The sequence below is a fragment of the Phacochoerus africanus genome, chromosome 9 (assembly GCF_016906955.1).
Source record: "Phacochoerus africanus isolate WHEZ1 chromosome 9, ROS_Pafr_v1, whole genome shotgun sequence".
Classification (NCBI taxonomy): Eukaryota; Metazoa; Chordata; class Mammalia; order Artiodactyla; family Suidae; genus Phacochoerus; species Phacochoerus africanus.
The window spans coordinates 124,465,018-124,489,152 of record NC_062552.1 but is presented as its reverse complement, the minus strand read 5'-3'; the positions used below and the strand labels follow the sequence as shown (position 1 = coordinate 124,489,152).

Genomic DNA, 24,135 nt, shown 5'->3' with positions numbered 1-24,135 from the left:
CATGTATTCAGGTACCCATTTTAATAACATAATCAGCACCCTTACGTAAGCCACCCAACATGAGAAGAACAAAGAGCCTCTGGGTCCCTAACCCACAGAACTGATTCTGAAGAGTGTCTGTTGTGCTGAGCCAGGTTTATTATGAACCTTGGTTTAGGACAATCTCATCATTGGTCCTTATGGGATCTTTCACTACCTTCCGTACCTTCTATTGTTCAACTGTTTGACTCTGCAAAAATCAAGAGTCACTATCGGACGGACAATCCATCCGCATGGTGCTCTGAGTGAAAACAGACCAGCTTGCTCTATGATGGACTGAAATCCCACCACCCACGGTGCAAAGTAGTGAGAGGAACAGCCATCAATGATATCCCACAGTTTTTCAGCACACATTGAATACGCTAATTAGACTCCCCAGCAAAGACAGGACAGAGAACTCGACTATTACTCACCTTGAACCATGTGGGTCTTGATCATTGCGGCGTGATTATCAGCGCCTGTCCGTTCTGTGAAGCACAAAGCAAACAGCACCGAAAAAGGGGGAGAGGGGAAATGAATATACATTCTTTTATAACTTTAAATTTTTAAAATAAGACAAGGTATATGGATTTTCGTGTTAAATAAAATAAGCATATCCCTTGGCCAAAAAAAGAAAATTGCAAAATTCTCTCCGCTGCTTCATGGTTCCCCGCCAAGATTGACTTGCTATTTAGGTATTAATTCATTCATTTCATTCGTTATTTCTCTTAATTAAATAAACAAACTAGAACTCATCACTGATCCAGAGCAAGAACACTGACGATGACTATTCTCCGTCTAAATGGCCTTTGCCATAAAGAGGCAACATCTCTGATGTATTTGGTAATGAACCTCAGAGTTCATTAGGATGACATTCAAATACAGACAGTTCGACAGTCGCCTGACTGATCACATCCTCATCCTTGGTATGTAACGCATTCCTGTTTCTGGTCTTTTTAAATTCTGTGTACGGATGTAGCCAATTATCCATTTTTTGGTAACACAACGAACACCCATGGGGAAACTACCCACCCGAGGATGCGAACGTTGTGTGCCACCCTTACAGGTCTGCAAGCTTCTTACCCAGAGACTCCCTGACCACCCAGTTTACCCGCGAGGAGCCACTCTGGGGAGTAGAAAGCAAATGCTAAAAAGAATGAAACATCCTAGATTTCCAATGTGCCCCGATATGCTAATGGAGGCAGGGAGAGCGGGTTTAGATTAATCTTAACCTTTGGGCCATGTCCCTTGCTTCAATTGGCAGAAAAGTCACATCTCCTTTGATCTAATTATCTCAAGGATGAATTTTACAGTGTTACCTAATATCACATATATGTGGAATCGAAAGCATGGCATTTGTGTAGAGACAAATGAACATATATGCAAAATGGAAACGGACCCACAGACAAAGAGACCAGACTCGTGGTTGCCAAGGGGGCAGTGGAGGGAGTGGGATGGGCTGGGATTTGGGGTTGGGAGGTGCAAACGATGAGATTTAGAACGGATAAGCCATGAGGTCCTGCTGCCCAGCACAGGGAACTTCAGCTGGTCTCTTGGGACAGACCATGATGGAAGATGATATGAGAAAAGGGAATGTGTGTATATGTACGACTGGGTCGCTTTGCTGTACAGCAGAAGTAGGCACAACATTGTAAATCAACTATACCTTAATTTAAAAAAAAGATTAAAAAAACAAACCCAGATACCTTTGAATCCACCATCTGAATCAAGAGCCAGAGCTGTCTGTGAGGCTTCCATCCCAATGCTTCACCCATACAGATAACCACCTGCCTCGCTGAGCCTCCCTTGTGCAGAGTTAGAGTCGTCTCTTTTCAAGGAAATGTCATACCAATGAACAATGAACTCGATCCTACTTTATTCATTTATTTATTAACTTACAAATTAATGCAGACGCTATTCATTCTTTTTAAAGAAAGGGCACAAGAGTTAAAGCTTCAGAAACCCAGGAAAGAAATGCTATTGCGTCTGTCTGTGTTCTTAACCAAACTTGCCAGAGCCAGGATTTTTGTCTTAAGAGGAGCATCATGGGAGTGGAACCGGTTAAATCAATAATTCTTCCAAGACACGTTCGTCACTGGCCCATGCTTTGTCCCTTCAAGCTACTGATTGTCATTAACTTATTCATTTATTCACTGTAATGATAAAATTGCACACACTCAGTGCAACAGAACTGAATAATAGTAATGCATGTGCAGTTAGTTGCTCATTACTAAAGAGATAACAGACTGTGTAATTCTGTAATGGAATTTAGTGAGAACAATAGCTGTTGTTGCATGACAAACTGTTATCACTGGCCTTCTTTAATTTAAATAGTGCTTAATCTTTTATTTAATTTTATAAATGTTTTTCCTATTTAGGAATAGAACAAACCACCAGTAGACCAAAGAATATCCCAGAATGTAAAATTGACAATTCATATATCTGTCTATAGGTGCTGCATTCTGAAGGATTTAAAAAAAAAAAAAAAAAAAAGAATCCGGCTCCTCCAAAATAGATACGTGTTTCATTAGGTAGGTATAGTTGGTTCATGTTTTTATTCACTTATTCCTGTATTTTACTGAAGTATAGATGATTTACAATGCCGTGTTAGTTTCAGGTGTATAGCAAACTGATTCAGGTGTGCATACACATTCTTATTCTCCTTCAGGTTCTTTTCCCTTATAGGTTATTACAAAATACTGAGTAGAGTTCTTTGTGCTATAGATTAGTTCCTCACTGCTTATTTATTCATTTTTTTTAAGGCCACACCTGCAGCATATGGAAATTCCCAGGCTAGGGGGCGAATGAGAGTTGCAGCTGCCAGCCAACACCACAGCCACAACTGAGCTGCGTCTACAACCTACACCGCAGCTCATGGCAATGCTGGATCCTTAACCCACCGAGTGAGGCCAGGGGTCGAACCCACGTCCTCATGGATAGTGGTTAAGGTCACCACCTGCTGGGCCACAATGGGAACTCCCTATTTATTCCTATTTGCTACATCTTCATGCATTAATTTACTTAGACTGCACTTGTAGTAATAGGATCATTACCCTTGACCCAGAAAAGTGCAACAACAGCCTAACGGAGTATATGGCACGGCTCTCCATAGGGCCATTTCCAGCAGAGGAATGGGTTAGATGTCTTCTCGCATTAGACCTCAGATGTGCAAACAATGCTATTAACCAGCCTTGACTTGGCTGACACCACTAGTTGTCATCAAAGGTCCAAGCACATGAATCTTCTTCTTCACTTACTCTTTGCCTGTGGATTTGCTTATTAAGTTACGACTTACGAATAAAGAAATACACATGAATCAGAAAAAAAAACTGGAGTAAGAGCCTTGATATCCCGAATGTCTACCTAGAAAATCATTTCCCAGACACTAGATCTGTTTCTTGAATTGACCTCAGTGTGTCCTACATGGACGCCTCAATGCAGTATTTCCTATCAATGCCATGTTCCTCCTTGGACTATGGCTGCCCTTCTGCGATCAAAGTTCCTACTTCTTAAGAAGGCATTGGCCCCTAGAAACCACCCAAACCAAGACGAGTGCTTTGAAGATTACTCACACGATCTCCACGCTCCTAAGAAACCACTGAGTATGAGGCCAGGGCAGAGTGCTAAAATCAGCACAAGACTGACTGTTCTGGGGGTACAAGAACAGAAGATCCAATTTGAGACCGTCTACGCACTGGTCACTTGCATTCCACCATGCATGTACTCAACCAATGGATATTTATTAATTCACAGTATTCTTTCCTGTTGGATCTCAGAGTTCCAGACACGTAGTCATCGTGCAACTCATACGCCACGGGTAGTCATCATCGATCCAACACCAGCCCTCTCTTTCTTCATTTACTTCTATTTGCATATTGATCAAATCACTAGTTCACTCATAATAATGTTTAATTCCTATGATTCATAAAAACCCAGGAAGAGTTTTCATATGTATAATCGGTACACAGAATAATTTGCCCATCGATATATTAATATCAGGGTTAATCTTTAATTTCTTGCTTGAATCCCTGAAATCATGCCTGTAGAACTCCATCAAACATTTGTACTAAGCTCCCTAATAAATCTACATTTTTTTGCCCTCAATCTTCAGTTTTACGTATGTTCGGTAACCAACATGTGCATCATATATGGCTCATCTGCAGTTGGCCATCTTGGATTATGTTTCACACTTTTGAATCATATTTTGCAAACTCTTAAGCAAACCACCCAAACAAGACAAGAACTTTGTAACTCACACGGGTCTTCAGGCTCCTAACACAGACGCATCCAAAGAGCCCCTGACCATGGGAGATGCTTAAATCCACTCCAGCGTATTCATCCTGAAGAGTACAAAGCAGACCAAGAAATTAAAAAAAAAAAAAAATCAGACCTCATCTCCATTGATCCTTGATTTCTGTATTTCCATTACTCATTGAGGTATTTATTACTTTTCCAAAACGAATCTATTTTTTTTTTTTTTTTGGTTTATAAAAGGAATAACTTCAAACTTGGCGCTTATCCAGACCAAAAATTGGCTCTTACTAGACAACGTCTATGTGATCCTAAACCAAAGAGGTGACATTCTGGAATTCTTTCTTAATGAACATTAATGTTTTCTGTTAACTGGTAGTATTTTTTGCCTCACCACATATGTTCATGTTGAAAAATGCTTCACCTTCCTCTTTACTGATTTATATTTGTTGACTGGTTCTATCATTGCGTCACGACTAACAGTAAATCTAAATCTATGAATCTAAAATAAGGACATGATGTTTGTATACTACTGACATCTGCCCCAGGATCATTTCAAACAGAGGAATAGACAAGGTCTCACTTTGAACTTCAGAGTCCCATACATGTATTACGCATCACCTGTTAACGGTCCACGTTAGCCCCTCATTTTCTTCATTTGTTTCACATGTGTATTGATTAAATCATCAATGCATGGATATTAACAAAAATCACATTATTTAAGAAAACCCAAGAACAAGACCCTTAGATATTCTTAAAGTCTGCCTGTAGAATCTTTTCCCACATGTACTAAACTTTTTCATTAAATGCCTTCAGCATCAATTAGTCCATAGGATGTTTCCTATGACATCTCTTATTGGGCAATGGGTAACTTCATCAAAAGTGTATTTCATACGTTTTAATAACACCAGGAATGCACTTAAACAAATGACTGTAACCAAGATGAGATCTTTGACTACTGTTGACACCAAGCAGAACCCTGTGGGCTCCTGGGCATAAGCCTTTCTGTGTCCCCCATTTCTTGTTTTTAGAGAGTAAACTTGAGCCTCCATGACCTTCCCTGAGCTCCTAGGGACGGGTTCAAACAGTTGCTAATCAGGGAAGGGAGGGGATGCAGAGACCAGGGAGGAGCCACAACAATACAGGGAGGAGAAACAACAATGCAGCCTTGGGGCAGGGTCCTGGTTCCTCCTCAAGTACTATAGATAACAATATCTTTGAGTTCTGCATCATTAACCCCCCCCCCCCCAAATGCAAACAAGAGAAGACAACCACCAGAACCAGCCCTGGGCCACTAAACACCTTTGAAGAAGAGCGCAAGCTCGCACCTAACCGATCCTGATCGGTGGCCCTACTTCCTGCTGCCAAACTGTAGAACCACTTCCTCTTCTCTTCCAAAGGGAGGGCACAGGCTTTAGGACCTTAGCCTGCCATGGCCCCTTTGCCTGGCAAAGCCATAAAGATAGTTGTTTAACCTTTGGGCACAACTCTGGCTCCGCATTTGTATTTGGCACCAGTGGACAGAGGTGGAGTTCTGGCGATGCTATCACTTACCTGTTCTCTTTTCAGCATCTGCTAAGGGTCCATGGTAGACAACACATTAGGCAACATATTCTTGACTGCGGCAGAACCTAAGATCAGTGTGATGCGGCCGTTCTGAAGGGTACCCAGCAGACACAATGATTAAAAAAAAAGTTGAGACATTCTTCTCTCCCCATTTACCCACACTTTCCATCCTCCATGTGCATAACCCTGTGTTTATTAATCCACAGGAATTTTTATTTTTCTTTCAGTACAATAAATATCAAACCTGCAACGGACTCAGGGCAGTAACTACTACTTATCACTGTCCATATCACGCTTAATTCACGACATACTATATCTGGGCCCTTTATTATCTATTCTAGTATATATATTAATATTCATTTCCTGACTACATATTTTATTGATGAACAATGCTTCACCCTCTTCATCTTTATTCATTTACACATTTGCTAATTTATTCTGCCATGGATTCTTTTATAATTATATTTTTAAAATTCATGAACGCAGAGACCAGGAAAAAGACCACTGTATAATCCTGAAATCTATTTACAGTCACTTAGAACAGGGTGAGTGTACCAGAGACCTTTGGTGCTGGACCTCAAAGTTCCAGACACGCAGAATCTCTCACATATGACATAGGACACTCATCATCTTTAGACCATGACTGGCCATCTTTCTTTGCAGTCTCATCTATATTTGCTTATTCATTCATTAATGCAAAATAAGATTCTCGAATATCCCATAACATCCCCCGTAGTCCTTCCTTTTAACTGTCTCTTTCACTGAACGGAAATCAATGTCCACTGATGGCTTACTCAATGTAAAGGTTCATGTTAATCTGATACTAAACATCAGTATGGCTGGGGCTCTTTGAGTACATGCAATACTTTTTAGTAACACAGTGAATAATTTTTTAAAAACCCGCCTAAACCACGTCAAGAACTTCATTACTCACGATGTCCTCCACGCTCCTGATACAAAGACGCAACCACACAGCTTGTGATTCTGGAAGAATCCTTACATCAGCACAAGCACGTCCATTCTGAAAAGCAGAGAGCAGAGCAGATGATTAAAAAATTGAGACATTCTATCCATCGATCCATAGCTTACACCATTCATTTATACAATCATGCAAGGATTTACTGAAATAGAGTAATATCTTTTTCTTAATAAATCAGATTGTCAAACTGGATTTGAAAGTGTGGCAGTCAATAATAACTGACGGTTCTATTTGCCTCCGTTCATCAAAGACAGGACGCACTTGGTCAAATACACATGGTACATGTATTGTTCATTTGACATCACGACATTATTTTCCCTCACACATTCCAGACGTCAGTTTGAAAGGTCAATTCGAACAGAGTTGATGAGCTGGATTTTGCCCATGGGACCCTCAGAGTTCCAGACACATATCCACCATATATGATAACTCATATACCATCAGTGATCACCACTGATCCAATAGTGTCCCTTTTTTCTCCGTTTACTTCTGTAGGTTTGTTGATAATTACTTCACGAACAGTAATTTTTAAATCCTTTGATTCGCAAAAACTCAAGAATACTTTTTATATCCCTAATCTGTATATAGAATTATTCTCATAATATATTGCTCATTAATGATCCACAGTTTTTCTTAGCTACATTAATTGGTATAATGGTAACTATATCCTATCTTTATCACTGAATAGAATGGCATTCTTTCAATATATTTCGCACCTTTTTAAAATGAATCTCTTAAAAAAAATGCAACAACACTGAAACCAAGAAAGTAGCTATTACTCACATCAATCTCTGTCTTGCTATCATATTCAGGCAACTGCAGAGCTCTGGACAGTGGAAGATGCTGAAATCTGCTTGAGAGCATCTGTTCTGGGAAGTACATCACAGAGCAGACGGTAACAAAAATTGAGACCTAATCACCAAGGATCCTTGCTTTCTACATTTTATTAACTTTCTTTCCTTCTTTCTTTTTCTTTCTTTCTTTCTTTCTTTCTTTCTTTCTTTCTTTCTTTCTTTCTTTCTTTCTTTCTTTCTTTCTTTCTTTCTTTCTTTCTTTCTTTCTTTCTTTCTTTCTTTCTTTCTTTCTTCTTTCTCTCTCTCTCTCTCTTTCTCTCTTTCTTTCTCCCTCTCTTTTCTTTCTTTCTCCCTCTCTCTCTCCCTCTCTCTCTCTTTCTTTCTTTCTTTCATTTCAGACCTGAGCCGCAGTTGCGACCTACGCCACAGCCGCAGCAATGCCAGATCCTTAACCCACTGTGCGGGGCCGGGGATGACTGTATCCCAGCACTATATAGACGCTGCCAATCCTGTTGCACCACAGTGGGAAATCCAATTTGTTATTTTTTCTTACTATACATTCTGTAATCCTAACAAAAGGAAAAGCTCGATCTTGAGACTGAACAGAAAAATAAAATTGACTCTTGCTTAGTGGTGTCTATGAGCCTGAGCCACAGAGGTGACCTCTTTATGCATCAATTTCTTTACTTTTAAGTTAATTTTTTTGGCCTCGCCCCTGGCATGCAGAGGTTCCTAGGCCAGGGATCAAACTCGAACCACACTGGTGAGCCAAGCCACAGCAGTGACAATGCAGAGTCCTTAACAGCTAGTCCACCGGGCAACTCCTACATCAACCTCAACAGACATCAAAGTTTTCAATTTTATTAATAATATCTTTTGCCACACAACATACATTCAAAATTGGACAACACTTCAGCCTACTCTTTTTATATCTTTAAATTTGCCCAATGATTCTATCATAATTCCATCAATAATAACAAATCTAAGTCTCTGAAATCAACACAAGAGTATGATCTTTGTATGTATCCCACATCTCTTCATAGACACAATTACAACAGACGAATATGCTAATTTGGTTCCAGGTTGGTTCCTCAGAGTTTCAGACACATATTTTTTTCATCGTTTCATGATTCTCATACCATTCATTCTCATCATTAGTCCCTGATTTGGTCTAGTCTTCCTTTGTATGATTGAATAAATTAAATTATGAATTCATTGATAAGAACAAAAATAATACATGGTTCATAAAAACTCTAGAACAAGATTCAAAGATATTCCTATAGCATCGGTTTCCTGAGTCATTCCCCACAAAAACTATATGTCTTTTATTAACAGATCTCAATTCTTCACATTGTTGATTAATCAACATAATATCATGTTTCATATCATATTTATCATTAGGCCATGGTGAACTTTTTTCTTTTTTGCTTTTCGGGACTGCACCCACAGCGTATGGAAGTTCCCAGGCTAGTGACTAATTGCAGCTACAGCTACCAGCCTATGCCACAGCCACAGCAACACCAGGTCCGAGCTGTGCCTGTGACCTACACCACAGCTCGTGGCAATGCCAGATCCTTAACCCACTGAGTGAGGCCAGGGATTGAACCCACATCCTCATGGATCCTGGTCGGGTTTGTTAACCACTGAGCCACGAAGGGAACTCTGATGAACTTTTTAATTAATATTTTTAATAATAGGGATACACAATGAGGTCCTGCTGTACAGCACAGGGAACTATATCCAGTCTCTTGGGATAGAACACGATGGAAGAGAGTGTGAGGAAAAGGATGTCTACGTATGGATGACTGGGTCACTTTGCTGCATGGCAGAACTTGGCATAACCCTGTAAGCCAACTATACTTTAAAAAATACTGCAAATAGCCTCACACAGGTGACCCAATCTGAGACCACAACGGTGACGGTTACTCACCGTGGTCTCTTCCCACTTAAGCAGGCAGTGGGCCATCTTGGTGAGAACAGAAGCCAAAATCAGCTTCAGCATCTGCTCTGAACAGTCACAAGCAGAGAAGACGATAAAAATCATCTTGAGACTTTCTCTCCACTGACTCAGTTTCTTTTTTTTTTCTTTTTTTTCTTTTTTTTGGTCTTTTTGCCATTTCTTGGGCCGCTCCCTCGGCATATGGAGGTTCCCAAGCTAGGGGTCTAATGGGAGTTGTAGCCGCCAGCCTACGCCAGAGCCACAGCAACTCGGGATCCGAGCCACGTCTGCGACCTACACCACAGCTCGTGGCAATGCCGGATCATTAACCCACTGAGCAAGGGCAGGGACTGAACCCGCAACCTCATGGTTCCTAGTCGGACTCATTAACCACTGCGCCACGACGGGAACTCCCCAGCTGACTCAGTTTCCACAGTTCGTTGGCAAAGCCACTTAGGCATTTGTTAACTTATGGTAACATTGACTTATTTTTCTCCTAGTGAATCAAAGGCCCACAGTGTAACGGAATCGGTCGACACACTACCATTCTCACTCGAGGGCAGGCTCCCTCGATCCTTTTCTCTTCCTTTCCAGTTCACGACAGTGCGGGTCTTTGGGATGTATTTTAACAAGGAACGGTGTTTCTGCTCTTCGGATTCATTCATTCACTTGATCTATCCTGCTACTGATTTCTTGGTAAAGCTGCATTGAGATGCTCGTGTAGAAAGAGACTACAAACATGATTCTCATATATGCCTGACACCCCCAGAGAGGATCCCCCCAATGGGGCGGGGGTGCGTTAGATTTCTTCCGTAAAGGACCTCAGAACTCGAGACTGTAGGTTCCTCACCAAAGACTCTACCAAGTCATTTATTGGGTCACTTACCTAGATTTGGCTGTCATTACCCTCATTCATGGCAACCTAGTTTTCATTGATGAATTCATCCATTCACTAATAATAATCAAATAAATGCTGAACGGTCACAAAAAGTTTAAACAAACAAGATCCTTGGCTCTTTCACTCGTCTATAGAATTATTTCCCACAGAAACGGTCCTTAATTGACCTCCAAGTTTCTTTTGTTTGTTTGTTTGTTTCTTCTTAGGGCCACACCCACGGCACATGGAGGTTCCCACCCTAGGGGTCCAATCGGAGCTGTAGCCGCCGGCCTCCACCACAGCCACAGCAACGCCAGACCCGAGGTTCATCTGCAACCTACACCACAGCTCACAGCAACACCGGATCCTGAACCCACTGGGCGAGGCCAGGGATGAAACCCGTGTCCTCATGGATACTAGTAGGATTCATTTCCACTGCGCCACAGTGGGAACTTCCGACCTCAAAATTTCTGATATAGATCTATTAATATAACACTTCATACTAACCCTACTTTTACTATTCGGCTGTGGTTGATAAAGAATGCAATGAAAACCTTATAAAAAAATAAAAGCACAAAACCAAGACCAGAATTTTAACTATAACTCACATTGTTCCCTACGTTCTTGACAAAGTAGGAGATTAAAAAGAAGTTACGGTGATACATTCATTAGTCCTGGAATTTTACCTTTCATTTAGTCAGTTACAGAAGTAGGTAGTGAACTGGGAAATTTTATATTTTATTTTCCCCTAAGCAAATGAGGAATATGGATCTCGACACCGAGAGAGAAGGCACCTATTTCACTTACCAATAACTATATCACCCTTAGTCAAAGAAGAACATCCCTGTACCATGCATTTCCTAGTGAATTCTTGCTTTTAATATATATATAAATAGTATTTCTGGCCTAACAACATATTTCTATAACTGGACAAAGTTTCACCGCCCTCATTGTCATCTATTTGTACACTTACTATTTCATTGATCCAATTATAGAAATGGAAAGAAAACGCATCAACATAAAACAAGATCCTTGTATGTTCCTGACATGTGTCTATAGGATCACCTGAAACGGGGGCAATGGGCCAGAATCCACTGGACCTCAGAGCCGCAGACATGTATTCATTGTCCACGACTCACAATGCACTGGAGAGGCATCAGTGATCCAGTGTTGTACCTATTCTCTTCATTCATTTCTACAGTGTTTACTAATTCACTAATAATAATTTTAAAGCCCAATCATTCACAAAAAGCCAGAAAAGCCCCAAATCCCTATTTGTATACAGAATTAGCTTCACATCAGTGCATCTCTTTTCTTTATGCTCTTTATTTTTATGTGACATATTGATTCAATATTTATCACTGGGCTATATTGGGCCATTCTTAGTACATACGGTAATTTAAAACGATAAAATAAAAACCCTAACAAATCACTGAAATCCACACAAAATTTGACCATAATTCATATTGGTCTCCATGCTCCTAACACAGAGATGCAATCTTAAAGCTCACTGAATCACTTCAAGTGTGTTCTTTTTGAACAACACAAAGTGGTTGATAATAAAAAAAAAAGAGGAGAAAAATTACTACCATTGATTCCTATTTTATACATTTAATGCATTCAACCATCAGCAATTTATAACTTTATCACCGTGTGGAGATTTTTCTTCTACAGTCAAAACCAAGCTCAACCTTCATTGGGGCCCAGTCCGATAAACTGACTCAATTCTTTACACACATAAGATTCTTGGGCAAAGAATTGGTATACTTGAGCCATTTATTACAAAGTGGGTATCAGTGGGGCCATTTTCACCAAAACATCTTCCCTGTCCTCAGGTCTTCCTGGGAAGCAATCGTTTAACTTATCTTCTCCGTGTACTCTTTCCATATCTTCCAGGGTTCTATCATTCATCCATTAGGACCCTTCCATCTGAAGGTCTTAACCCCAATGGAAGACAGGAATGGATCCAGTCCCAACACCTCTCCAAAGGAGCCAATACGAGACCAAAATGGACTTTGGGTTCTCTGGGGCCTCAGGGATCCAGACAGCGATTCCTCGTTGACCATGCCTGATACGCTACCAATCCTCACTACAGGCTCATTGAGGTCCAACTTGACACCCACGCATGTCTCCATTCCTGTCAAGCCCATCATTACTTCACTGACAAGAATCCAAGCGAGACATGTGGATGAGGGGCAACAAAGACCCCTCAAAGACCAAGACCCTCCAACCTCCCTAACTACTTGTTCCTCCTGACCCTCTTTCCTTCTTGAATATCCATGTTCTATATCCTCAACGCATCAGCATAAGGGGGTATTTCTTCCTGGTTGGTGCACCATCATTCACCTTGGGATTCTATTTAGGACCCCGGCAATGACGTTGAAATCCGTGATACCAATAACCCAAATCAAGACAGCAGCATGGGCCAAGACTCACCTTGGTCTCTCTCCTGCCCCAACCCCAAGAGGGGGAGTCTCATCCCACGGAGGCTGGCATCGCCTTCGGCTTCTGCCCTAAAAAGTACCAAATGGAGAAGACGAGACAAAGACTGAGATTCCATCGATTGGGTTCTTGATACTTTCCTTGGTTCTATTAGAATCAAGGATGAAAAGGCATGAAGAGAAGGACTGTGTTTCTTTGGTATGGATCTCAGACTTCCAGGCATATGTTATTCGTCATCGATAACTCATACTTTGGAATCTGTCATCATTGATCCATAAAAGACCACTTTCTCTTCATTCACCTTATATTCTTTATTGACTAGTTTGTTAACTTACTGGTTACAATGTTTAAAACTCCATGGTTAGTAAAACCCAACAAAGCCTTGGTATCTATGGTATGTTTCTAGAACTTTTCTCACTTCATAATCTCTCATATTTATTATCAGTTTTCACATATTCATGAATCAATATAATATTTTATATTAATTGCTTTATTATCAATTAAATAAAATGCCCTTCTTTAGTTATAAGTCAAACATCTTATTAATACAGTAAATGCACCGAGACAAACCACCCAGCTGAATTTAGTAATTTGATTCTGCTCACACTAGTCTTCTGGCTCCTAAGACAACGATGCAGTTCTCACCTGGTGTTCAAGGAAGAGGGCTTCATTTAGGTCCAGTGTGTCCATTCTGAGGAGTATAAAGCACAGTAGTTGAAAAACAGGGTTGAGACAATTTCTCCATTGATTCCTGATTCAACACTCACATAATTATTTAGACAATCATTACTTTAGGGTAAATGTTTAGTGTGTTGAGAAGAAGAACAACATTGACCTTGACACTGAGCCAGAACATGACCATCATTTGTAACTTATCCTGTGTCCGTCATCCTTACCCTAAGTGGCAACAGTCATGAACCATCCATTTCCTATTGCAATTCAGGGTTTCCATGGTAGATGAATAGCATTTCTTATCTCAAAACATATTTTGCTACTGGCAAATTGTATTACAACATGGGTCCTTTTATATGATGTTTATTTATAAAATCTCGCATTATCAAATGATCATAGTGAGATGAAAATGCATGAATATAAAGGGCAAAAAAAAGATCTTCCTTATTCCTGACATCTGCCTATTGGATGCCTTCTCCACTTGAAAACAGACTAGACCGATTTAATATTGGACTTCACATTCCAGACACATTCACTGTAAACAACTCGTATTGATGACCAGAAATCATGGATCCAATATTATTCCTTTTTCTAAATACATTTCTATTGATTGATTGATTTTGTAAAATTCACAATAATATTATCAACACAATTTAAAAACACAAGGAGAGCTGTGATGTATATAGAATTCTTCTTCCTTTAACATATCTCTCATTAAGCTCTCAGTTTTCTGGAGTTTCTGTCGTGGCTCAGTGGTAAACGAACCGACTAGTATCCATGAGGACATGGGTTCGCTCCCTGGCCTCACTCAGTGGATCTGGTGTTGCTGTGAGCTGTGGTGTAGGCTGGCAGCTATAGCTCTGATTCGATCCTCAGCTTGGGAACTTCCATATGCTGCAGGTGTATCCCTAAAAAGACAAAAGACAAAAGACAAAAAAAAATTCGCCTTAATCAACATAGTGGTTTGTACATTGATCCTCAACACTGGGATGCAGCTGCCTCCTGTACTTATATTCCACTGTGATAAAGCAATGAATTACTTTAATAAACAAATTGAGAAAAGAACTTCAACCATCATTCACATTAATCTCCATCCCGCTATGACAGAGAGGCAACCACAGAGCTCACGCCCATGGAAGACGCTAAAGCACACGCATAGAAGGTGATGAAGATACTGAGACCTAATCGCTACTGATCCTTGTTTTCTAATTTTCACTTATTCAGTATTTGCTATTTTTTCTTTCTGTCTATATTTTTTTTGCATTGTTAAAAGAAAAAACTCAATCATTCGTCTGAGGCAGAACAGTTAAAGCGACCCTTACTTCTGCTTTTCGATCGAACCTCGGTCAGAGAGGTGGCCCTGCCCCATTTACTTAACGAGCATCCCTGCTTTCAGGGTTTACGGACAGTTTCTTTCCCCCACGAGATATGTTCCTACTTGGACACTGCATCACCCTGTGTTTCCTCACGTGTTAGTTTACGCTGGCTTGATGGCTCTAACACAGCTCTAGTCAGAGCCGCAAATCTAAGTGCGTGAAATAACACGAGGAGGTGATGTCTCCGTTTTCCTGACATCGCTCTACAGGCACAGTGACACCCGAGGCGAGAGGCGACTCGGGCGCTGGGTTGGACCTCAGAGTTTGAGATGTTGTCATCGTTCAGGACTCCTCCCGTCACGACCCTCATCACTGGTCCACGACCGAGTCTCTGTATCTCGCTCATCTCCGTACCGGGGTCGATGCTATCGTTACGTCATCAAGAAGTGTCAATACAATAAAGGGTTCGCGACGTCCCCCCAGAACAAGGTCCGCCAACACCCCTTAGCTCAGTTGGTAGCGTCCTCTCCCACCGAGGGGCTCTCTCTTCCACTCTCCCACCTCAGTCCTGCCCAGCATCCCTCACCAGGCAGTGAGGCGCAGCCCCTCTCGCGTGGAATGACGAGTACCTTTCGGATTCGTTCCACGCTTTCTAATAGTACCCTGAGTACCCGCAAACAGATCACCCGAGCCCGACAGCAACCTGCCCCACGGTCACCTTCGCTTCTTTGCGGGCGCGGAGGCGGCCTGACAATCTTGAGCTCAGCAGAAGCCGAAAGAGCGGGAACATGTCCTCTGAACAACAACAAGCAGACAAGGTTTTAAAAATATTGAGATAGTCTCTCCCTTGATCCAAATCTTCCACTATCCATTTGCACAGTAGTGGAGTCACTTATTAATTCTAGGTAAGTTTATTTCTTTTTCCCTTAAGGAATAAAATGTCTAAGTAGTAACTGACTCAGTCAGTAGCTATTACCTGTGACTTCCTATATCACCATCAGCCTAAGATGTGATAACCAGATACCATATCTGTCCTAATGGTTATCAGTCTTTTCAGTATGTTAATGTATTAATATAAGTTAGTAATTTTAGCCCAATAATATATTTCTATAATTAGATATGGCATTACATTCATCTTTATTTTTTGGCTGTGCCCAAGGCATGCAGAACTTCCTGGGCCAGGGATTGAACCCCCACCACACAAGTGCCATGCTAAATCCTTAACTTCTAGGCCACCAGGGAACTCCATCATTTTAAAATGTTCACATTAGTATATTGACTCTTTCATTGATCCAATTAAAAAAAATGCAAATGGCATGGTCGCAATGACCAAAAAGAAAGATCTCTGTGTATTCCTAACTTCTGCCTGAGAGATCACCTCAAACAGTTCATCGGACCAGATACCCCCGCACTGGACCTCAGCGTTCCAGACATGTATTCATCGTTCACGACTCACACGCCACCAGGAGTCATCATCGATCCGATATTGTCCCTCTGTTTCTACATATAGTTCTAGCTCCTCATTGTTTCAATCAAAAATGCAACAATCATTTTCGAAGTACAACTACAGAAGTACAAGCACCAAAGAAACCAAGAGCCTTGATGTACATCGAATGACTCCTCGTTTAATCCATCTCACATAAATACTCTCAGTTTTCCATATGTTCAAAAATCAATATAATACTTTGTATAACCACACTCAACACTACATGCAGCTGCCTCCTGTACTTATATTTCACATTTCTTAATAATACAGTGAATTACTCTGATAAAAAAACCATTCTGAGAAAAGCACTTCAACTATTAACGCACATTAATTTCCATCCTCAGACTATGCAGAGGTGACCACAGAGCTCACGTCCACGGAAGATGCTAAATTACTCCAGTTCCTTCATTCTGGGCAGCACACAGAACAGACGATGACAAAGGTATTAGGACGTAATTGGCACTGGTCTCTGTTTCCTGTATGTCACTTACAAAGTATTAAACCATAAATTATTCTTTTTTCTGTCCATGTATTTTACCCTGTTAAAAGACAAAAAATGAAAATTTTAATCTCAGGCAGAACAATGAAACTGCCTCCTACTTATGCATTTGCATCTAACTTTGGACAAAGAGGTGACCCTTTCCCATTTATTTCCCGGAATAAAGGTTTACAATTTTTATGCACACTATCTATTACCTCCCAAGACAATTCCTACTTCTACAATGCTCGAACATATTTCTTCCATATACATTTACTGTATATTTGCTTAGTGATGCTGACACGGATCCATTCCTAACAAACCCAAGTCAAAGAAATAAATACAAGAACACATGACCTTTTTATATCCCTGGCATCTCTCTACAGACACAATTTCACCCGAGAGAGGAGACTACTTAGGTGCTGGGACAGACCTCAGAGTTTCAGAGATGCTTTCATCCTTCAGGACTCTTCCCGTCACGCGCCTCATCACTGGTCCGTGACGGAGTCTCTGTGCCTCGTTCGCGTGTGTTACTTCATTGACGGATTCAGTAATTCCCACACAGTCATTCAAACACGCAACCATTCACAACACCCAAGAGGACGTGGGACGTCACCGTGGGATCACGCTCAATCCGCTCCAGCCTGAGCACGTTTGACAGCACAAAGCACAGCCCATGATTAAAAGGAGAAAGAAAAGAAAAGGGATCACCATCGAGTCTTGCATCTACATTTCATCTGCCCTGTTACTGAAGAATTTAAAGCATAGCCATGCTTTAGAGACTGTTTTTTCTCTTGACTGAAAGAACTACCGCCAACTTGAAACTGACTCACAACAATACAGGAAATTCCTCACACTTAGAACTCTTCAAGGCCCTCTGATAATTGGCCACAAAGGTGACAATTTTACTGATTTATCTCATAAGGAGCGCTGCTGTTGGCAATTTTTATTAATATTTCTTTCTTCAACATATTTGTTCATAATTAGACAACAACATATGCTCTTCAGCTACCATCTATACCTTGCATGGGGTTCTCATTGCTTTATTAATACTTTGAAAGCACACTGTAAGAACCCGAACTTTGTATGTTCCTAACATCTGTCCACAGGATGGACTAAACAGAGCAAAAGAGGATGGACTGTGTGGGGCCACAGGGCTTCAGACCCTTATCATTCTCATTCATGACTCACCATTGGGCCCTGTCCCGTGTTCTAGTCATCACGGGTACATTAGGCCAATGTCACTTCCCATGTTCATGTTTTTGCATCAATTTAATGTTTCACTGGTAACTTGATTAACAAAAGTCAAAGTACAAGACACGTGAATATCCCTGATGATCTAAGTAGTACCAAAAGAGATTGTATCTTCCTTTTGTGAAATCCCTATTGTCAATTAACCAGCATAAAGGTTCATGACTTAGTTATCAAAGGACGATTATTCACCTTGGGATTCTACATAGGACATTTTAAACATATGGAAAACACTGGCCCCGATGACCCAAACCAAGACAGCCCAAGGCCATGCCTCACCTTGGGATCTCTCCTGCCACCACCGCCACTGGAGGGGTCTCGTCCCCACGGAGCCTGGCCTGGCCTTCAGCTTCCACCCTACAAAGGACCCAAGAGACAAGGGGAGACCCACAGTGAGAGGCCATCGGCAGGGCTCCTCGGGCGGTCGTCGCTGCCCCGTTGGGCTCGAGGATGGAAAGGCAGGAAGAGAAAGGCCCCGTTTCCTTGCGAGTGGACCTCAGAGTTCCAGACACACATTATTCGTCATCGATGCCTCATACGCTGGCATTGATCATCATCGATCCAGAAAAGGGGGACCTTCTCTTCCCTCGCCATGGCCCGTGGAGTCAGGCATTCCTCCCCGCACGGCCACTGGGCAACCCAAGGGGCCCGCCCCACCCAACGAGGTCTCGCCATCCCTCGGGCGGCCTCTAGGACCCGTCCCCTGGCTTTCGGTCTCTCTGGGCCACGGAGGACCAGCTGGGCCCCTGTGCAGGACGCCCAAGAGACCTTCCTAGCCAGAGCCGTCCCATCCCTGGGACGCCAGAGCCCTTCTGGACTGCTGGCCTCGCCCGCATCTGCCGCCCACCCTCCACCAGCCCCTCGGAATGCCCTGCCCAGCCCAGCCCCGACAAGCCCTGGGATGCTGCTCACACTGCTCCCCTGGCTCCAAAGACAACGCTGCCATCCTCGCCTGCTCATCCAGGAAGGAGCCTGCCTTCGGGCCTGGCGGCTGCCTGCTGTACACAAAAAAAGCCAAGAGCAGGAGACCCAATGGCACGGCCATTCTCCAGGCTCGCGGCTTCCACACGCACACCTCCATCAGGGCAACCCTGCTGGCAGGGCAGAGCCGTGTCTCGGGACACCCACCAACCACCAGCTGGCCACCCAGCCCCGGGACAGAGGGGGGCCCTCCCTGACCCTGCCTACCTCACCCTTGCCCCACGGCCTCAGCCTCGCGGACATCAGTCCACGACCTCTGGCCAACCTGCAGCCCATGGCATGGCAAGAGGCAGACCATGGGGGGTGGGGTCACCAGGGACCTGGCGCCTTGGGAATGCCGGCCCTCCCTCGCTCTCCTCCTTCAGTTCTGGCAGGCTGGTCCACAGGGGCTCCCACTGGCCCACTGCGCGAACCCAAGCACCGGGAAGGCCCCCCAGAGGACACATGGATGGCCCCCCTGGATGCCTGGCCTCGCCCGTGAGGGTCACGGCACGGAGGACATTGGACCTCAGCGTTCCAGACACGTATTCATCGTACACGACTCATACGCCACCAGTAGTCATCATCGATCCAATACTGTCCCCCTTTCCTACTTAACCCTCGAACTTCTTTGGTGACTCAATTAAAAAAATGCAGTGGTTCTCTGGGGCCTAGCATCTAAGGATCAGCCTTGTCACTACTGTGGCCGGGATTGGATCCTTGGCCTGGAAACTCCTGTTTTCCACACAAGGACCAAAATAAATTAATCAAATCAAAAAGTTAGGAATAAGTTTACAAGTACCTTTCACAAACAACATACTAAACAAGAACCCCGAATCTTTCTTCCTTTAACACATCTCAGATCAACGCTCTCTTTCGCTATAGGTGCCTTAATCAATAGCATGGTCTATCCTCCATACTCAACACTCAGATGCTGCTGCCTCCTCTCCTTAGATTCTGCATTTCTTTTGGATTCCGTACTGGATTTTTTTATTTTCTTCCCCGTGACTGTGGCACAAGAAAGGTCCCACGCCCGTCCTCAAACCCACACCACAGCAGTGACCCAGGTCAAGCCCGATCCTTAACCCACCGCTGTCAGGAAACTCCCCCGCATTTCTTAAGAGTACAGTAACCACTTGAATCGAAAAAGTCCAAGGAAAGAAACTCAGCCGTTACTCACATTAATCTCCATTCTACTACATAGAGGCAACCACGGAGCCCGTGCCCGTGGCAGGTGTTCAACCATCTCTAACGCCTTCACCCTGGGCGGCACAGAACACAGAGGGTGACAAAGGCGTTAGGATCTAACTGCCACTGATCATCGTTGCCCGACTTCCACTTACACAATATTTATGCATTTATCACTTCCTATATACTTTCATTCTAGTGAAGGAAATAAAAAAAAGAAAAACCTCAATCTTTACTCCGGGGCAGAACTGAAACGGACTTTTATGAACGCATTGCTATCTAACTTTGGTCAGATAACCGACCCTTGCCAGGTATCTGATGGGCCGCACTGTTTTCAATGTTCATGAACAGCCTCGTTTCCTAAGCCTGTTCATATGTGGACCATGATTCACCCTATTTTTCCTTATTTGTTCACTTACATTTGCTTAATGATGCTGGCACGGATCCATTCCTAACAAACCCAAGTCAAAGGAATAAATACAAGAACACATGACCTTTTTATATCCCTGGCATCTCTCTACAGACACAATTTCACCCGAGAGAGGAGACTACTTAGGTGCTGGGACAGACCTCAGAGTTTCAGAGATGCTTTCATCCTTCAGGACTCTTCCCGTCACGCGCCTCATCACTGGTCCGTGACGGAGTCTCTGTGCCTCGTTCGCGTGTGTTACTTCATTGACGGATTCAGTAATTCCCACACAGTCATTCAAACACGCAACCATTCACAACACCCAAGAGGACGTGGGACGTCACCGTGGGATCACGCTCAATCCGCTCCAGCCTGAGCACGTTTGACAGCACAAAGCACAGCCCATGATTAAAAGGAGAAAGAAAAGAAAAGGGATCACCGTCGAGTCTTGTATCTACATTTCATCTGCCCTGTTACTGAAGAATTTAAAGCATAGCCATGCTTTAGAGACTGTTTTTTCTCTTGACTGAAAGAACTACCGCCAACTTGAAACTGACTCACAACAATACAGGAAATTCCTCACACTTAGAACTCTTCAAGGCCCTCTGATAATTGGCCACAAAGGTGACAGTTTGACTGATTTATCTCATAAGGAGCGCTGCTGTTGGCAATTTTTATTAATATTTCTTTCTTCAACATATTTGTTCATAATTAGACAACAACATATGCTCTTCAGCTACCATCTATACCTTGCATGGGGTTCTCATTGCTTTATTAATACTTTGAAAGCACACTGTAAGAACCCGAACTTTGTATGTTCCTAACATCTGTCCACAGGATGGACTAAACAGAGCAAAAGAGGATGGACTGTGTGGGGCCACAGGGCTTCAGACCCTTATCATTCTCATTCATGACTCACCATTGGGCCCTGTCCCGTGTTCTAGTCATCACGGGTACATTAGGCCAATGTCACTTCCCATGTTCATGTTTTTGCATCAATTTAATGTTTCACTGGTAACTTGATTAACAAAAGTCAAAGTACAAGACACGTGAATATCCCTGATGATCTAAGTAGTACCAAAAGAGATTGTATCTTCCTTTTGTGAAATCCCTATTGTCAATTAACCGGCATAAAGGTTCATGACTTAGTTATCAAAGGACGATTATTCACCTTGGGATTCTACATAGGACATTTTAAACATATGGAAAACACTGGCCCCGATGACCCAAACCAAGACAGCCCAAGGCCATGCCTCACCTTGGGATCTCTCCTGCCACCACCGCCACTGGAGGGGTCTCGTCCCCACGGAGCCTGGCCTGGCCTTCAGCTTCCACCCTACAAAGGACCCAAGAGACAAGGGGAGACCCACAGTGAGAGGCCATCGGCAGGGCTCCTCGGGCGGTCGTCGCTGCCCCGTTGGGCTCGAGGATGGAAAGGCAGGAAGAGAAAGGCCCCGTTTCCTTGCGAGTGGACCTCAGAGTTCCAGACACACATTATTCGTCATCGATGCCTCATACGCTGGCATTGATCATCATCGATCCAGAAAAGGGGGACCTTCTCTTCCCTCGCCATGGCCCGTGGAGTCAGGCATTCCTCCCCGCACGGCCACTGGGCAACCCAAGGGGCCCGCCCCACCCAACGAGGTCTCGCCATCCCTCGGGCGGCCTCTAGGACCCGTCCCCTGGCTTTCGGTCTCTCTGGGCCACGGAGGACCAGCTGGGCCCCTGTGCAGGACGCCCAAGAGACCTTCCTAGCCAGAGCCGTCCCATCCCTGGGACGCCAGAGCCCTTCTGGACTGCTGGCCTCGCCCGCATTCTGCCGCCCACCCTCCACCAGCCCCTCGGAATGCCCTGCCCAGCCCAGCCCCGACAAGCCCTGGGATGCTGCTCACACTGCTCCCCTGGCTCCAAAGACAACGCTGCCATCCTCGCCTGCTCATCCAGGAAGGAGCCTGCCTTCGGGCCTGGCGGCTGCCTGCTGTACACAAAAAAAGCCAAGAGCAGGAGACCCAATGACACGGCCATTCTCCAGGCTCGCGGCTTCCACATGCACACCTCCATCAGGGCAACCCTGCTGGCAGGGCAGAGCCGTGTCTCGGGACACCCACCAACCACCAGCTGGCCACCCAGCCCCGGGACAGAGGGGGGCCCTCCCTGACCCTGCCTACCTCACCCTTGCCCCACGGCCTCAGCCTCGCGGACATCAGTCCACGACCTCTGGCCAACCTGCAGCCCATGGCATGGCAAGAGGCAGACCATGGGGGGTGGGGTCACCAGGGACCTGGCGCCTTGGGAATGCCGGCCCTCCCTCGCTCTCCTCCTTCAGTTCTGGCAGGCTGGTCCACAGGGGCTCCCACTGGCCCACTGCGCGAACCCAAGCACCGGGAAGGCCCCCCAGAGGACACATGGATGGCCCCCCTGGATGCCTGGCCTCGCCCGCGAGGGTCACGGCACGGAGGACATTGGACCTCAGCGTTCCAGACACGTATTCATCGTACACGACTCATACGCCACCAGTAGTCATCATCGATCCAATACTGTCCCCCTTTCCTACTTAACCCTCGAACTTCTTTGGTGACTCAATTAAAAAAATGCAGTGGTTCTCTGGGGCCTAGCATCTAAGGATCAGCCTTGTCACTACTGTGGCCGGGATTGGATCCTTGGCCTGGAAACTCCTGTTTTCCACACAAGGACCAAAATAAATTAATCAAATCAAAAAGTTAGGAATAAGTTTACAAGTACCTTTCACAAACAACATACTAAACAAGAACCCCGAATCTTTCTTCCTTTAACACATCTCAGATCAACGCTCTCTTTCGCTATAGGTGCCTTAATCAATAGCATGGTCTATCCTCCATACTCAACACTCAGATGCTGCTGCCTCCTCTCCTTAGATTCTGCATTTCTTTTGGATTCCGTACTGGATTTTTTTATTTCTTCCCCGTGACTGTGGCACAAGAAAGGTCCCACGCCCGTCCTCAAACCCACACCACAGCAGTGACCCAGGTCAAGCCCGATCCTTAACCCACCGCTGTCAGGAAACTCCCCCGCATTTCTTAAGAGTACAGTAACCACTTGAATCGAAAAAGTCCAAGGAAAGAAACTCAGCCGTTACTCACATTAATCTCCATTCTACTACATAGAGGCAACCACGGAGCCGTGCCGTGGCAGGTGTTCAACCATCTCTAACGCCTTCACCCTGGGCGGCACAGAACACAGAGGGTGACAAAGGCGTTAGGATCTAACTGCCACTGATCATCGTTGCCCGACTTCCACTTACACAATATTTATGCATTTATCACTTCCTATATACTTTCATTCTAGTGAAGGAAATAAAAAAAAGAAAAACCTCAATCTTACTCCGGGGCAGAACTGAAACGGACTTTTATGAACGCATTGCTATCTAACTTTGGTCAGATAACCGACCCTTGCCAGGTATCTGATGGGCCGCACTGTTTTCAATGTTCATGAACAGCCTCGTTTCCTAAGCCTGTTCATATGTGGACCAT

General features: G+C 43.8%; 1 long non-coding RNA gene, 12 other non-coding genes and 3 pseudogenes across 16 annotated transcripts; all 16 read right to left on the bottom strand.

The window, feature by feature from the left end:
* Positions 1 to 217: 217 nt before the first annotated feature.
* Positions 218 to 364, bottom strand: LOC125137052 (small nucleolar RNA SNORA79). The gene has a single exon (XR_007137359.1). It is a non-coding gene; the product is annotated as a small nucleolar RNA SNORA79 (small nucleolar RNA).
* Positions 365 to 3,171: 2,807 nt separating this feature from the next.
* LOC125137015 (uncharacterized) lies at positions 3,172 to 3,248 on the bottom strand (annotated as a pseudogene).
* Positions 3,249 to 3,783: 535 nt separating this feature from the next.
* LOC125136972 (small nucleolar RNA SNORD113/SNORD114 family) lies at positions 3,784 to 3,853 on the bottom strand. Its single transcript, XR_007137295.1, has one exon. It is a non-coding gene; the product is annotated as a small nucleolar RNA SNORD113/SNORD114 family (small nucleolar RNA).
* Positions 3,854 to 7,199: 3,346 nt separating this feature from the next.
* Positions 7,200 to 7,275, bottom strand: LOC125137002 (uncharacterized; annotated as a pseudogene).
* Positions 7,276 to 8,691: 1,416 nt separating this feature from the next.
* On the bottom strand, positions 8,692 to 8,770 carry LOC125137034 (uncharacterized; annotated as a pseudogene).
* A 2,748-nt stretch (positions 8,771 to 11,518) lies between these two features.
* Positions 11,519 to 11,591, bottom strand: LOC125137007 (small nucleolar RNA SNORD113/SNORD114 family). The gene has a single exon (XR_007137325.1). It is a non-coding gene; the product is annotated as a small nucleolar RNA SNORD113/SNORD114 family (small nucleolar RNA).
* Positions 11,592 to 13,066: 1,475 nt separating this feature from the next.
* Positions 13,067 to 13,141, bottom strand: LOC125136994 (small nucleolar RNA SNORD113/SNORD114 family). Its single transcript, XR_007137317.1, has one exon. It is a non-coding gene; the product is annotated as a small nucleolar RNA SNORD113/SNORD114 family (small nucleolar RNA).
* Positions 13,142 to 15,164: 2,023 nt separating this feature from the next.
* LOC125137017 (small nucleolar RNA SNORD113/SNORD114 family) lies at positions 15,165 to 15,234 on the bottom strand. Its single transcript, XR_007137331.1, has one exon. It is a non-coding gene; the product is annotated as a small nucleolar RNA SNORD113/SNORD114 family (small nucleolar RNA).
* Positions 15,235 to 16,265: 1,031 nt separating this feature from the next.
* Positions 16,266 to 16,337, bottom strand: LOC125136970 (small nucleolar RNA SNORD113/SNORD114 family). Its single transcript, XR_007137294.1, has one exon. It is a non-coding gene; the product is annotated as a small nucleolar RNA SNORD113/SNORD114 family (small nucleolar RNA).
* A 228-nt stretch (positions 16,338 to 16,565) lies between these two features.
* On the bottom strand, positions 16,566 to 23,783 carry LOC125136102 (uncharacterized). Of its 4 annotated transcripts, XR_007137117.1 has the most exons (9): positions 23,746 to 23,783; positions 22,519 to 22,601; positions 21,885 to 21,962; positions 20,788 to 20,998; positions 20,210 to 20,291; positions 18,982 to 19,067; positions 18,349 to 18,426; positions 17,252 to 17,462; positions 16,566 to 16,879 (listed from the first exon to the last, which is right to left on the bottom strand). It is a non-coding gene; the product is annotated as an uncharacterized LOC125136102 (long non-coding RNA). The 4 variants fall into 4 exon arrangements; XR_007137114.1 differs by lacking the exon at positions 16,566 to 16,879 and having other exon boundaries at positions 17,126 to 17,462; XR_007137116.1 differs by lacking the exon at positions 16,566 to 16,879 and having other exon boundaries at positions 17,126 to 17,462; positions 18,982 to 19,064.
* Positions 17,246 to 17,317, bottom strand: LOC125137029 (small nucleolar RNA SNORD113/SNORD114 family). Its single transcript, XR_007137341.1, has one exon. It is a non-coding gene; the product is annotated as a small nucleolar RNA SNORD113/SNORD114 family (small nucleolar RNA).
* LOC125136983 (small nucleolar RNA SNORD113/SNORD114 family) lies at positions 18,559 to 18,633 on the bottom strand. The gene has a single exon (XR_007137306.1). It is a non-coding gene; the product is annotated as a small nucleolar RNA SNORD113/SNORD114 family (small nucleolar RNA).
* On the bottom strand, positions 19,552 to 19,623 carry LOC125136967 (small nucleolar RNA SNORD113/SNORD114 family). The gene has a single exon (XR_007137291.1). It is a non-coding gene; the product is annotated as a small nucleolar RNA SNORD113/SNORD114 family (small nucleolar RNA).
* Positions 20,782 to 20,853, bottom strand: LOC125137028 (small nucleolar RNA SNORD113/SNORD114 family). Its single transcript, XR_007137340.1, has one exon. It is a non-coding gene; the product is annotated as a small nucleolar RNA SNORD113/SNORD114 family (small nucleolar RNA).
* On the bottom strand, positions 22,095 to 22,169 carry LOC125136982 (small nucleolar RNA SNORD113/SNORD114 family). The gene has a single exon (XR_007137305.1). It is a non-coding gene; the product is annotated as a small nucleolar RNA SNORD113/SNORD114 family (small nucleolar RNA).
* On the bottom strand, positions 23,089 to 23,160 carry LOC125136966 (small nucleolar RNA SNORD113/SNORD114 family). Its single transcript, XR_007137290.1, has one exon. It is a non-coding gene; the product is annotated as a small nucleolar RNA SNORD113/SNORD114 family (small nucleolar RNA).
* Positions 23,784 to 24,135: the final 352 nt, after the last annotated feature.